Here is a 16,121-nt window from a genome sequence, read left to right on the forward strand (position 1 = left end):
CTAAAAAAGAGTTGTGGGAATGTGGAATAAACTGCGGAGACGAGTAATCAAAGCAGGAACCTTGACAGCCTTTAAGAAGTGTCTGCAGGAGATACTGGGACAGCTGAACTATTAGTTAAACCAATGAGCTTGATGGATTGAATGGTCTCCTCCTGTTTATTTTCAGGTTCATATTTTTTTGTTTTAAAACAGCTATGGACAGAGCATTAATTTATCACATTGCTCACACATGCACACATCGGTATACAGTAGTTCTGAATCAACAATTAAACAGAGCAGCAGTTCTTTGGGGCTGAGAGAGGAAAGCCAGAGTACATTCTTTAAAACTAAGGTGCCAAAGAGGTTCTTTAATGTCAGTAAATGTAAAGTATTACACAGAGGAAGTAAAAATGTTAGGTCTGAATACACAACGGGCAGTCGGAAAATCGAGAGTACACCTTATGAGAAGGATTTAGGATTCATAGAGGACTCTAAGCTATCGACTTCCCGACAGTGTTCAGAAGCCATTAAGAAGGCTAACAGAATGTCAGGTTATATAGCGCCTTGATCTGTGGAGTACAAGTCACAGGAGTTGTGCTCAACCTTTATAATGTACTGGTGAGGCCTCATCTTGAGTACTGGGTGCAGTTTTGGTCTCCCGGATACAAAAAGGACATAACAGCATGCGCTATAAAAATGTAAAGAATTATTATCATTAAAAGGTCCAGAGAAGAGCGACTAGGCAGCTTAGAGGGCTACAGGGGATGAGTTAGGAGGAAAGATTTAAAGAGCTGAGCCTTTACAGTTTAAGCAAAAGAAGATTAAGAGGTGACATGATTGAAGTGTTTACAATTATGAAGGGAATGAGTCCAGTGGATCGAGACCGATGAGTTCATCAGGAACACGTGGTCACAGTTGGAAATTTGTTAAGGTTAAATTTCACACAAACATTAGTTTTTCTTTACACAAAGAACGATAGACACTTGGAATAAGTGACCAAGTAGTGTGGTAGACAGTAAGACATTAGGGACTTTCAAAACTCGACTTGATGTTTTCTTGGAGGAAACAAGTGGATAGGACTGGCGAGCTTTGTTGGGCTGAATGGCCTGTTCTCGTCTAGAGTGTTCTAATCTTCAGACTGCTACCTTAGGGGAACCATTTTAGGTTCCTAAAAGAATCATCTAAAGAAGGAAATTGTATTTACATCCATAACAGGTTCCATAAATAATCATGAACAGATGATACAAGATTTGTGAAATACTAATGAGTTTGTGATTATAAAATGACTGCTGCTTCATACAATAGCACAGGCTATAAGATCAGGTTTCTTTGATCTGTCAGAATCCTGCTAGCCAGCCTGCTATATATTAAAGATTTCTGATTTGTCCACAAATTGGGAACCTTTTCAAAGCTCAAAGAATCAACTTCATATGCAAAGAAGCCCTCATACAATAACATGGTACTTTGTCAAGTAATGGTTTTATGAGGAGTTGCACAAACCTGTGAAAGTGCCCTTTTAAAACCATAGATGAGTAGAATTATTATTTAAAAGTCCAGGTATGAATTTTGGACTGTAAACCAACCAGCTTTTACTTTGTTCCAATCCCTGCAGCTAACCTACCATGTAATATTGACCAGGATTTAACTCAACTATAGATAAAGAAACCATTTGTACTTTGCCCAACAGATTAGCAAGCTCATTTACACAAAAGCTGTATATTGAAAAGAAAGTAAATGAATAACATTCTCAAAGGCACTTCATCCAATGCAGGATTGCAGGGGACAGGGCTTTTCCCAGTACCAGAAGCTTAGCAAGAAACAGCAACGGGCAGGACACCAGTCCATCGAAGGGCTCCCTTATACATACAGTTCAACCACACAGATTCGAATCACCAATTAAACAGAGCAGCACGTCTTTGGAGATGAGGGAGGAGAAGCACAGCACCCAGAGGAAAAGGAGAACATGCACACTCCACATGGACAACACCTGGGCGTGCAATCTGAACACAAAAGACACTGGATCCACAAGGCAGCAGCACTAACCAAGGCACAACCGTGCTACCCATTAAATAATATAATGCAAGTAACATTTTTAATTTGTAGGCCAAATGATTTAAGGGATCAGGTACCAAAACTTCTAGCTACTTAAGACCATGTCACATTACATGTTTTTTTCAGCCATTTGGAGTTATAGCCTTCATTTACATAATCTTAGCCAGTCCTGGGTGCACTCCCATGAAGCCGGTCACCCAATGTGACATACCTAGTGACTCAACCTGACAAAATCAAACAGGTTTGGTTTTTATTTTTAATCGTTTGGTAGGACTCTGTGTGTGCTTGAGGACTGAAAACTCCAAAAGACATGCAGGTTTGGTGCATTGGCGATCCTAAATTGTCCCTAGTGTGTGCTTGGTGTGTGGGTGTATGTGTGCCCTGCGGTAGGCTGGCAACCTGCCCGGGATTTGTTCCTGGCTTGCACCCTGTACTGGCTGGGATTGGCTCCAGCAGACCCCCATGACCCTGTAGTTAGGATATAGCGGGTTGGATAATGACTGACTGACTGTTAACACATCCATAGAGATGTACTACTGTAGTTTACAACGGACTGTTTCAACATTTTGTCTGGAGTTTTTGTTAATTCTTCTAGAGTGTTTGATTGAGTTGCTTTAACAGTCTGTGTGGGGTTTGTGACCGGACATCCTTCTGTGGAGGTTGATCCTGTCTGTGGTCTCACTCTAGTTTTGCAGATGTTCACATGTTCTTTCATGCGTTTATGATTATTCATATTTGTAACAGTCAATCTTACAAAGTTAATGTTAAATTCACACAAGTGTCTGCCAATTTCAATAGAATATTAGTTTCACATAGTGACTTGGATTATGGTATAATCTTTAAATCCCTATAAATTATCATGAAATTGAATTTTTTTCTGTAAAAACATAGTGTTAATTAAGCCAGTTTGGAAATAGTCTTACTGCTGGAACCATGGACTCCTAGATTAGCTTAAAGATAGAACGCTGGCATACAGTTTTTTGACCAGTCACTCGATCGTTCTACAAATCTTTATGAACATATGAATCTATGATTGTTTGACCATATTTAGAGAGAAATGAAACAAGATAAGTAAAAGTAAAAGGTTTCTTTAAACAAGTACTTTTCTTTGTAATATTTATTTTCTATTTTGTATTAACTGTTTTGCTTTGAATTTTACTAAAACTTTTAAAACGAATATACTTGGATTGTGGAATTACTTGAACACGTGTCACACTATTGCCTGAAATCCTCTGCGAGGTAAGCTAAAGCTGCGGAACCTTGAAAATTTTGGACAATGCAGCCAAAATAATACCTAATCAATCTTGTTCAGTTTATTTACTTTTCTTTATCTTACCCAAATTGTCAAAACGCACTCATAACTGGATTTTGCTGCCTACAAGCATCTTCCTAATGCACTGCAGCTGCGTTTTTACGCCAAAATAGCTACAGCTACTGTAAAGGCCCGTGTATCAAGTATGAGGTGTACGCAACAAATTCGATAATTCAATTTGGTTTCAAATTGAGCAAACACTTATGTGAATTTTTCCATTAACATTATCTTGGCATTTGCAGTATATGCATTCTCAGTTATTGCCATTCTTGCACACAATGAGATTAATTTGCGGGTAATTTAATTTAGCTCTTAAAAGCTGCCAAAACTGTATGCAACAGTATTTTTTAATAGGGTACCACAGATCGAGAGACATAATTATCGATTTGTGCTACAGTAGTACAATTCGACAAAGTAGGATTAATCAGTAGACCATTGGGCGTTCTATCGAAATGTACCCCAAAGCTGTTCTGCACATAGGCAGTACGTTTAGACTAAATTGTGAATTTCCCCTTGGGATTAATAAAGTATCTATCTAAAACAACATTCAATAAAGAAGTTAATACTAACATTATTATTTGTCGTTTAAGCCATTAGATGCAAACGTATTCAATACCTCAATCCTATTCCTTTCCAATTTAAATTTTTTTTTTGTCCAATATTATTGTGATTGTAAGCAGAAAATGACTGGTTTGTGCAACCTTAGAAAAACATGTTGGCTGATGATGAGTAATCCCATAAAACTCTTATATTCATTTCGACTATTAGACGTGTAACTATTTGCATGTGTAGCATATATTGACAAGGCAGCGCAAATCGTCAGATATGATATCGATTCAACCCGCTCCTCCAGAAGTCGGTGGGTGACAAAGCAGCGAAGAAAAATAGGAAAAAAAAGTAAAAATGTGGTTGCATTTCCAGTATTGCGTCTTGTACAAATAACAAACCCGATTATGGCTGATTTTTGATTAAGTAACGGATTGTAAATTCAAGCTGTTATTTATTGATCGCGTGGTTCACTGAACTGCGCACCACAATCCCTGACTGCAGCCCGCCGCTAAGCACCTGCCCTCAGTGCCCTGCTTTGGGTCAAAGCCTCTTGTATTTAGGCGGTTCAATCGGCACGTTTGTACTCACTTTCGATTTAGTGCCACCCAAACCTATGCTGCCACATGGACACAACTTCCTTCTGCCAATGAGAAACTTGAAGAACTCACCTTGCAGAGTCTTGTCGCTCATCTTGTGTCAAGTCCAAAAGAAAAGTTGCCTCTCGAAATCCACAGTGATGCCAAACGACTAAAAGCGACAAAAAAAGTTTTGCCGAGGGCTGCTGGTGACGTGCTAGGTGCTTCCGCACGGGTAAGTGTGTTTAGTAACCCAACCTAATACATCCATTTGCAAAAACGTTTTATGAGGAAGGCAGACTGCAGACAGTAACAGGTCTGGGAAGTCCTATGTGCGCGCGCCCGACGAGCTGCACGTGACCACTTGAGCCCCAATAGCGCGCACTCCGTTATAAGCAACTCCCTCTTTAAAGCCACAGCGGCAAGCGCCTTACTTAAGCGAAAGGAAACGGAGGCTCAAGTATCAGAGGTAATGTAATATGGATTATTTTAACACATTAATCAGAGCTGTTCTGCTATTTTAGAGTAATGCTGGCCAAAGAACTATGAAGGCTGAAGTCGTCTGGTTCAACATCCCAAACTACAATGTGTGACAACAATAGCTGAGTCACTTCATCTGTCACCAATTAACCGGCAGAAAAATGCAAATAACTGAACTCTGGGGCTGTGTTTACTATTTATAACCAGTTTTGTATATTAAAGAAGTAGAAATGCTTTGTTAGTGCATTTCAGTATGTTTGGATAATACTTCTACTTACAGTATAGTATAAATGTTTATGTAGTGGATTCAGAAAGTATTTGGTCCCCTTCACTTTCTGCACACTTTATTGTGTTGTAGATTAGATGTAAATGGATACATTTGTCATGTCTGCCAAACCATCTGCACCAGGGGTCTCCAACTCCAGTCCTGGAGAGCTACTGTAGCTGCAGGTTTGTATTCTAACAATATTCTTAATTAATGACCAGATTTTGCTGCTAATTAACTCTTTTCCATAATTTTAATTGACATACAACTTAAGACTGAGGCCCCTTAATTATTTCTTTTTTTCTTAATTAGCAACCAAACAATATTAAGACACAAAATGTACCAATACCTAAACAGCAATCTGCGTCCATCACACAATAACTAAAAATAAAGAAAGGCAAAGGCCTCAGTAATGATGATCTGCTCAGGTTCACAAAACATTTTGACAACGCTCTTAAAAAAGAAAACCAACAATTTTGGAAATGTCTGCCATGACAGAATGAGTGCCATGGAGTTAAATAGCGGGTTTAATTAGCAATGAGAATTGGCTTAAAATTAAGAAACTGAATGAAGTGAAGTTGGTTTGAATTTGAGGCCCCAATTTAGTTGGTCATCTGTTGGCTCACTTCACATCAAATTTATGTTTAGGTGCCATTTAAGGAAAAAAGAATCAATTCAGTGGTCAGAGTCTCAAGAAAAGTCAATTAAAATAAAGGGAAATAGTTAATTAGAAACACAAATTGGTCACTAATTAAGATAAGAGTTCAAATGAAAACTTTCAGCCACAGTAGCTCTCCTGGGGCCTCATGTATAAATGGCGCGTACACACAAAAATGTTGCGTACTCCCATTATCACGCTCACATTACTATGTATAAAAACTAAACTTGTCGTAAAGCCACGCACATTTTCATGCCAGCTAAATGCTTGGCATATGCAAGTTCTCCACTCGGTTTTGCAGACTGGCGTCACCCAGTGTCAAAGCAGTGCTTTTGTTCCAGTGTGGTTTCCCTTTTTTTTTTAGATCCACATCCCTGAAGCAGCTTTATCAAATGCACTGAAATTAACCGCATATTGTTTATTAGTTTAAGGCATCTGATTGTAATTAACCTGTAACAATAAAATGGTTCATGGAATGGCCAAACTATTCCAAACACCATAGCCGCTTTAGCGTTGTTACTATCCGTGCACCACTCAGAGTATTTATATCACTGTATCTGAGTGTGAAATCACAACTCTAGAGCAGCTGATTGGAAAGAGAATTGGTATGCAGCATCAAGCACCCGCTGCCTCAGCCCTGCTGCCTGTTGAACTGCTCTCATATGGTAAAACGCTTCAGAGCCTTTCCTGTACGGGCCTCGCGGTTCAGAAACAGTTTCATCCCAAAAACTGTAAATGCACTCAATCAGTCCATCAAGTGCTCCTTGTAGAACTGTTTGTATTTATTAGTACAATTACCTCACTGTAAACTTGCACTACAGTTATAATATTGCACAACCTGCACCACTTTATAAAGCGCATATTTACATATGATGACAATATCATTTTTAAGATGAAATACAGCAAAATATGTTTATTAAATTATACAGATGAAATGTTAACATCATTTAAATAATCTATATTGTTAATAATTAAACATGTGAGGACATGGTGTTACAGCAGTAACAACGAGCTGGTGCTCCGTTCAGAGATTGTTCCTGCCTCGCGCTGTATGCTTGATGGGACTGGCGTCACCCTGGATGAATAGATGGATAGAATAATTAAACATGTACTGCGAAGATATTTCAATGTTCCTTAAAAGTTTTGAAGAATCGGCATTCTCAGCTTACAGATGGCTTTACATCTATTACAGAGCTGATTGTGTGTCGATTGGTTACTTGGAGAAAGAAAAGGAAGGACAGGAACTGGGGTTTAGTACGTTTGAGAGAGACAGTACTGCTGCAATACATTATTTCATCAAAGGTCGCGTGCGGCACAGCAACCATCTCACGTGAGGCAGGAACAACCTCTGGATGAGGCGCCAACTCGTCACTATCACTGCTCCACCGTGTTCCCATGTTTAATACATGCGTTAATTAATATGATATGAATACTGAAATGATATCAAGTATACATTTCAGTATTTTAATTATTCAGAGAGCTGTAATATCACGAATGTAATGGATTCTGTGTCCTGTCGGAGGAAGAGAAAGCCCGTTTAAGAATCATGTGGTGATTCACACACATAGAGCACATAGAAGATCAAATACAAAACAAAGCATTTTAACGTGCTACTTTAGTTATAATGGGATTTGAGAAACTAGCAAATTAAACAATTTTAAGATGAAGTTTATGATGTTCTGCTTTAATGACAAAATAAACTACGAGATTAAAGTTGACATTTTGAGCTTTTTTCCCACTGTGTGCCTATTTTTTTTTTTCTTTGTACCCTAATAAACTTTCATATGACACTCAGACGGGGAGCTACGACTCACCTTTTCACGGCGACTTTGATATCTGACAACTTCTTTTTTATTTCGGGCACTGTGCAACTTTGTGAACTTGAGCTTTTGAGTTTCTCCGACACTCTATGTCACTCGATCAACTTCCTTTTGTTGTTTATACCACTGTTTAAACCAACAAATTGTACGTTTTTCTTTGCCTCCACTTGGTATTTTCTGAAATTCTTCTATTTCCCCCATGCTTCTGCCATTGCCTTTTCACAGAACGCTGAGCTAAAGGGCTATTTATATTTATTGGCATATTCAAAAAGGCATAATTCTATGAGGAGTTGGGGAGTGGCAGCAGGCGCGTGCATGTGCGTTACTTTTCACGCTGAAGAATGTGGAAGTTGGCATTCGCACAGATTTATGCGTATGGATTTTTTTGTGCGTATGCACATTTCCTCTTTTGTCCATACACCATGTTTTAGTGTGAATTCTACGCACGGCGTTATGCATGAGGCCCCAGGACTGGAGTTGGAGACTCCTGATCTACACTCAATAACCCATAATGACACACTGAAGACATGTTTGCAGAAAGGTTTGCAAATTTATTATAAAATCAAAAACTGAAATCTTTCATTCATATAAGTATTCGGACTCCTTGCTATGGCACCCCAAGTTGTACTCAGGTGCATCCTGTTTGCTTTAATTCCACTTGAGATGTGTTGAGAACTTGATTGGCGTCTGTCTGTGGGAAACTGAGACGGACTTCTGCTACACCATACACGTCAACATCCACGATAGTGCACAACAATATCGCTGTTGTCTGAGACAGAACAGCGCCTGTGTGTGTGAAACGGAAGTATTCAATTACAGCGGCGAAGTCAATCCATTGTCCACGTACCCTGTACAACAAACATACTACTCAACGTCCAGCTCAAGGACGTCGGCATCGGCTCTCCTTTGTCTTTGAGAAGCGTGCCGCTATCGGCCCCCTTTGACAAGTGTGCTTCACACAACATGAGCACGATATCTACTTGCGTGGAGTGTGCGGCTATTAAAACACTCACTTGTATTGTTATAAGCTAAATGATTTAACTTTTCTATTACATGTAACTTGAATAATTGTCCGAATAATATAGGTTGAATATCTGAGGTGGATATGCGAAGGACAGCACACAAGTGATCATCACTGACAGAGGATCTATATCTGGATTTGTTAAACTTCATCACTGAGAATGTTTGTTCACAGATGTAGGTAGATCCAAAGAGAACCAACATCCTTTGAGCATGCCTCCTCAAGTGTCGGAAGATTTCCTCTTTGAGAGAGGAATAAAACTCTACCAGTGATACTGACTTCAAATACTCTGCCAGTAGATTATCAGACTGCAGATCAATGAGTTCAACCTGGACATCACTGGGTGCATTATCCACACTATAAGTAAAGGGAGAAGAAATCATGTGCATTTCACTCTCGACTGTTTTGAAGTCTTCAAATCTTATTGAAAACTCACCATGCAGTGCCCCTAACATGTTTGAATACTTGTGGAGGTGATCAACTGATAGTGTGACTTCTTTCAGTGTTGGCATGTGTTATATATCAGTATAAGTGTACATTTCAGTTCAGCTATTGATGTCTGATTGTGGGTTGACACCTGGTGATTTGATTGGTAATGCCTTGCACATTTGTTAGTTGTTCAAATAAAGACAAGAAAGAAAAAGGCACGCGCTGTCTGCTCCTCCGTTCTTATCAAATGAAGGTGAACTGTATTATTAATACATGACAGTGGCGACGAGATCAAGCAGTTAATTTTGAGCACTGTGACACTGAATAACAGCAGCGAGAACCGCACCGAGTAAGCGGAAAAGCAAGGACCCGACGCGTTAGTGCAACGTGAGTACGATAAATTGCAAACATGTCGTACATCGGAAAGATAGATATTTTTGATAGTTCCACGGAAGATTGGAATATGTATGTTGAAAGGCTGCAACAGTATTTCGCTGCAAATGATATTCCAGCTGAAAAACACGTTCCTGTGCTACTGAGTGCCATGGGAGGGAAAGCTTACGGCCTCCTCCGTAGTTTAACTGCCCCAGACAAACCCGCCGAGAAAAGTTTTAACGACTTAGTCCGTGTAATGCGGGATCATTTGTCACCAAAGCCATTACTGATCGCGGAACGTTTCAGATTCCATAAGCGTAATCAGAACGAGGGAGAGACAATTGCGCTTATGTGGCAGAACTGAAAAAGTTATCAGAATATTGTCAGTTTGGTGACGGGCTAAACGATGCATTGCGTGATCGTTTGGTTTGTGGAATCCTTCAAGAGGGAATCCAGAAGAGGCTGTTAACTGAGGCAGATTTGACATTTAAACGAGCAGTAGAAATTGCTATTTCAATGGAAACTGCAGCTAAAGATGCACTTGAACTACAAAGAGGAGTGAATACGAGCAGCGTAAATAAAATGGCGGCAGCCAAGATAAGCAAAGTACATAAACGGCCCTGCTATCGCTGTGGACGCGACTCCCATCTTCCCTCACAGTGCCGATTTAAAAGGAAGAGTGCAGACAGTGCCACAAAACGGGCCATATTCAAAGAGTTTGTCGTAGTGGAAAGGCAAAGTTTAGTGCGGAACACAAAATGCATCACAGCGACAAGAAAAATGTGCATAATGTTGCAGAAGTCTCTGACATTGATAGTGAAGATGCATTAGCAAGTCTGGAATTATTTAGCCTTAGTGGAAAAGACAAGCAGGCAATCTGGCTCACCCCCAAGATAGATGGCCAGGTGGTAAAAATGGAATTGGACACTGGCTCAGCTGTTTCAGTTATGTCACTGAAAGATTACAAGGTGTATTTCAAGAAGGAGAAGCTGAACCCTCTTCTGTTCTTCTCAGAACATACACAGGTGAAAAGGTTATGCCTATTGGAGTGCTGCATGTGACAGTAGAGTATAATGGAAGAAAAGAGGTACTTGATTTACACATAATACAAAATGGAGGTGCACCATTATGGGGCCGTGAGTGGTTAAGAAAGTTGGGAGTTGACTGGAGAGAGATTAAAAGCCTCCGTGTTTTGCCTGTTGTGCAACAGACTACAGAAAAGAACCTAGAGCTGATATTAAGAAAAGCCGCCCCGGTATTTAAGAGTGGCATTGGGACTCTTCAGCACATTAGAGCTAAAATTGTACTTAAGAGTGGTGCGACCTCACGGTTCCACAAGGCACGCCCAGTACCCTATGCCATCCGACCCCTGGTTGAAAAGGAATTGGATAGGTTGGAGTCAAACGGCATACTTTCTAAAGTAGACTGGAGTCCTTGGGCAACCCCAGTTGTCCCAATAATAAAGAGAAATGGTACAGTCAGGCTCTGGGACTTTAAGGTCTCCATTAATCCTGTGCTACAAGCTGAACAGTATCCTCTGCCGAGAATTGAGGACATTTTGCCAGTTTGTCGGGTGGTCAGCGTTTTCAAAGTTAGATTTAGCAGATGCATACCTCCAGATGGAAGTAGAGGAAGACTCTAAAGTGTTCCTGACCATTAATACAATAAAGGGTCTTTATCGTTACAACAGGCTGGTGTTTGGGGTAGCCTCTGCCCCAGCTATTTGGCAAAGAGCAATGGATCAGATCCTTCAGTCACTGCCAGGCGTCCAGTGCTATTTAGACGACATTATTGTCACTGGAGCGACAGATGAAGAGCATTTAGAAAACCTCAAAAAGGTTCTGAAAAGGTTAGAAGAGTATGGACTAAGAGCCAGGCGAGGAAAATGTGAGTTCCTGAAGCCCAGTGTCAGGTATTGGGCACACCATAGATGCCCAAGGTTTGCACAAATGTCAGGACAAGATTCAGGCTGTATTGATGGCACCACAACCACAAAATGTTTCACAGCTTAGATCCTTCCTGGGGTTTGTGAATTATTATAATAAGTTTCTTCCAAACCTGGCAACTGTGCTATATCCACTCAATGAGCTATTACAAGCTGGAAAACAGTGGAAATGGTCCAAAGAATGTGAAAATTCATTCCAAGATGCAAAGAGACTGGTGACATCTGACACAGTCCTAACCCACTTTAATTCGTCCCTTCCAATCAAGCTGGCTTGTGATGCTTCTCCATACGGCATTGGAGCAGTGATGTCTCATGTTATGGAAGATGGCAGTGAGAGGCCTATAGCTTTTGCATCACGCTCATTGTCTGCAGCTGAGAAGAATTATGCCCAAATCGATAGGGAGGCATTGAGTCTAGTGTGGGGTGTAAAAGGTTCAACCAGTATCTTTTGGTAGGGAATTCATCCTTGTCACAGACCACCAACCGCTAACCTCAATTTTCAGCAGAAAGGAGTTCCTGCCACAGCTGCTGCCCGAATGCAGCGCTGGGCATTGTTTTAGGTGGACACAGGTACAAGATTGAGTACAAACGTACAGCCTGCCATGCAAATGCAGATGGGTTGTCGCGACTGCCACTGGAGGCTGAAAAGATGAGTTTGGAGATGAGGAAACAATAGATATGATCTCCATCAGACAGATTGAAAGTCCTGCCCGCCACGGCAGACATGGTGAAAACAGAAACAAAACATGACAAGGTCCTGTCTCAGGTGTATGCTGCCACACTGAATGGCTGGACAGCCCAGCACAAATCCCTGCTGGCTGCATATTACTCGAGACGTGATGAAATTGCCTTAAATGCTGGATGTGTGATGTGGGGGTTAAGAACTATTGTACCCACTAAACTAAGACACAGAGTATTAAAAGAGCTTCACAAGGGACATCTAGGTGTGGTGAAAATGAAGGCACTTGCCAGAAGTTTTGTGTGGTGGCCAGGCATTGATGAAGACATCGAGAAAATAGCGCAGCAATGTAGTGGCTGCCAGATGGTTCAGAATGATCCAGAACGTGCACCACTTCATCCATGGGAATGGCCTACATTACCATGGCAGCGGCTTCATATCGACTTTGCAGGACCATTCATGGGGACAACTTTCCTGGTGGTAGTCGACGCATGCTCTAAATGGCCAGAGGTTTTCATTATGAGCTCCACCACTACTTCTCACACTATTGAAGTACTAAGGAATTTATTTGCTAGAACTGGAGTTCCACAACAACTGGTGAGTGACAACGGACCCCAGTTCACAGCAACAGATTTTCAGATTTTCCTCCACAAAAATGGCATACGGCACATTACATCTGCCCCATGGCATCCAGCCACAAATGGCCAGGCAGAGAGGTTTGTGCAAAGTTTGAAACGAGCCCTTCGAGCAATGACAAATGAGAAGCTGACCCTTCAGCAAAAATTGGCCAACTTCTTATTTGCATATCGAATTCCATCCATGCTACAACTAACCAGACTCCAGCTATGTTGTTCTTTGGGCGTCCTCTTCGCTCTAGATTAGACCTGCTGCAACCAAATATTAAGCAGACTGTGCAAGACAGACAAATCAAACAAGGTCATAAAGCAACGGACAAGGTTACACGTAGCTTTGCCATTGGACAATCAGTTCTTGCCAGGAGCTACAGAGGAGATCAGAAATGGGTTCCTGCACTAGTGAAAGAGCAAACTGGTCCCTTGTCATACAAGGTAGAGGCTACTCAAGGTGTCATATGGCGACGTCATGTCGACCAGTTGAGAAAATCAGGGTTGGTTAGAGCTAAAGAGATACCCACACTGCCTGTTGACTCCCCTGCTGTTGCTCCTACAAACTGTCCAGAGCACTTACCATCTCCTCAAGCAGCACAAGTACAGAGCCCATGTGCATTATCTCCATCACCTTCTGCAGAGGCTAACACTGCTGTAACAATTCAAGAAAAATTACCCTGTGAAGAGAGACGTTACCCAATTCGCATACGCAAGCCTCCACAGAGACTAATTGAAAATTAAATGTAAAGATAGAATTCAATGTTTTGATTTCTTCAGAAAAAAAAAAAAAAGGGAATAAGTTAATTACTTCTAATTTTTAGATGGGAGGAATTGTTATATATCAGTATAAGTGTACATTTCAGTTCAGCTATTGATGTCTGATTGTGGGTTGACACCTGGTGATTTGATTGGTAATGCCTTGCACATTTGTTAGTTGTTCAAATAAAGACAAGAAAGAAAAAGGCACGCGCTGTCTGCTCCTCCGTTCTTATCAAATGAAGGTGAACTGTATTATTAATACATGACAGCATGTGAGTAAGAATGTTGCCCTCTTATTGACTTGAAAGAAACTTCAACTTTCTCATGAAAGCTGTCACCAAGCTGTACATTTCATGTGAAAAGAGCCCCTTGCCTTGCAGCTTGGTATTTAGTTCATTCATTAGTGCAGTCACATCAACAGCAAAGGCCAGATCTGCAATCCAATGTGTATTAGAGAGCTCTGTCCTTGTCTTTCTTTTCACAAAACTCCTGAATATCTGCTCTCAGGTCCCATACTCTTTTAAGTAGCTTGCCAAGGCTGAGCCATCTCACAGCTGTCTGGTAGCCTATGTCAGTATGTTCACTTTAATGCAGTGAAGCAAACTGTCTGTGATTCAGTACTCTTGCCCTGATGAAATTAACTATTTTAGTTACAACATCAACAACATGGCTAATTTTTAGCACTGACTTGCACAACACCTCCTGATGAATGATACAATGCAAAAATATCAATTTCTGTTCTGGGTTCATTTTAGTCACTTTATCTTGCATCCGCCTCAAAAGTCCACCATTTTTCCCTGTCAGATTTGGGCAGCCATCAGTTGTACCAACTACCAGTTTGTCCCATTTTAGTCCCAGAGTGTCCATGGATGCATTTACCTCTGTTAACAAATCACTCCCCATTGTAGTCCCATTCATTGGTCTCATAGCCGCCAGCTCCTTCGTCATCTCAAAGTCTTTCGTTAATCCGCGTACATTCAATCAATTAATCAACATTTTTTTAAATAGCACATATTCATACAAAAAAATGTAGCTCAAAGTGCTTTACAAAATGAATAGAAAAATAGAAGACACAATAAAAAATAAATATAAGTCAACATTAATTAACATAGAATAAGTAAGGTCCAATGGCCAGGGTGGACAGAAAAAACAAAAAAAAAACTCCAGAGGCTGGTGAAAAAAAATAAAATCTGTAGGGATTCCAGACCAAGAGACCACCCAGTCTCCTCTGGGCATTCTACCTAACATAAGTCAAACAGTCCTCTTTGTATTTAGGGTTTTCATGTAAGGACCTGATGATGATGGTCATGTAGACTTCTGGCTTTCAGTCCATCAATGTTGGTGCATCATGATGCTTTGAGTAGGTGGTGGTGGCGCAGGCCGCCACCACAAAGAAACCGGAAAAAGAAGCAGAAGATAAAGTAAAAGATAAGTAACTGGGCTGTATCACGGACGTCACTGCTCTCGTCCAGAGCCAAGGAAAACAAGACAAAAGTGTCCGTTTTCTTTTGCAGTTGAAGCGCCAAATTCTTTGCGATGTTCTCGACCCGCCTTGTTACGGTGTGCTGCGAGAGAGACACATTTGCAAACGTGACTTTTTTCTCATGGGATATTAGCGCTGAAGACTCCAACAGTCTTTGATAAACTCCTCATCAGAAAATGGCTTACTGTATGTGGAACCTCGGTTCACGACCATAATTCGTTCCAAAACTCTGGTCATAAACCGATTTGGTCGTGAACCGAAGCAATTTCCACCATGGGATTGTGTGTAAATACAATTAATCCATTCCAGACCGTACGAACTGTATGTAAATATATATTTTTTTAGTTTTTAAGCACAAATATAGTTAATTATACCATAGAATGCACATAGTATACTAAATATAAAAACATTGAATAACACTGAGAAAACCTTGAACAACAGAGAAAACTAACAATGCAATAGTTCGCGCTATAGTGCTAGGAACCGCTAGCTAAAAACACTTTTTTTAATGAGTTTTAAGCACAGGTAAAAAAATGAACTTTGAAAAATCTGTAATTTAATAAACCACCATGAAAAGTAACATTGCAACAATTCACACTATGAACCAATCGCTGTAAACAGAACTGAAAACAAAAACAAGCCTTTTCTACGTTATGCGTCCAGCTCTGCCTCTTTTGTTCACTCGCTCTCTCTCTCTTTCATGTGTGCGTGTGTCTCTTTCACGAGCTGGAGCACCTGTGTGTGTGTGTGTGTGTGTGCCTCTGTCTCACGTGCCTGTGTGTGTGTGCCTCTGTCTCGTGCGCCTGTGTGTGTGTGCCTCTGTCTCGTGCGCCTGTGTGTGTGTGCCTCTGTCTTGTGTGCCTGTGTTTGTGTGTGTGTGCCTCTGTCTCGTGTGCCTGTGTGTGTGTGTGTTGCTCTCTCTCTCTCTTGCTCGCCTCGCTCGCTGCACAGGAAATGCACAGGGAGAGACTGAACATGTACAAACCGAAAGGGAAACTGGCTTGTTCGTATACCGAGTGTGTGGTCGTGAACCGAGGCAAAAGTTTGGCGAAGTTTTTGGTCGTAAACCAAATTGTACGTGTACCGAGACGTTTGTGAACCGAGGTTCCACTGT

At 40.9% G+C, this 16,121-nt stretch overlaps 1 protein-coding gene across 2 annotated transcripts in view; it reads right to left on the reverse strand.

Moving 5' to 3' along the window:
• The window catches only part of LOC120526262 (alpha-1,3-mannosyl-glycoprotein 4-beta-N-acetylglucosaminyltransferase C-like), a 54,295-nt gene extending 49,437 nt beyond the window's left edge, over nt 1-4,858 (reverse strand). For both annotated transcript variants that reach the window (XR_005633107.1, XM_039749356.1), the window contains exon 1: nt 4,561-4,858. The gene's annotated coding sequence lies outside the window, so the exon portion shown is untranslated. The remainder of the gene's footprint in view (nt 1-4,560) is intronic.
• Between the last annotated feature and the right edge of the window lie 11,263 nt (nt 4,859-16,121).

Source organism: Polypterus senegalus, chromosome 3 (genome assembly GCF_016835505.1).
Source record: "Polypterus senegalus isolate Bchr_013 chromosome 3, ASM1683550v1, whole genome shotgun sequence".
Classification (NCBI taxonomy): Eukaryota; Metazoa; Chordata; class Cladistia; order Polypteriformes; family Polypteridae; genus Polypterus; species Polypterus senegalus.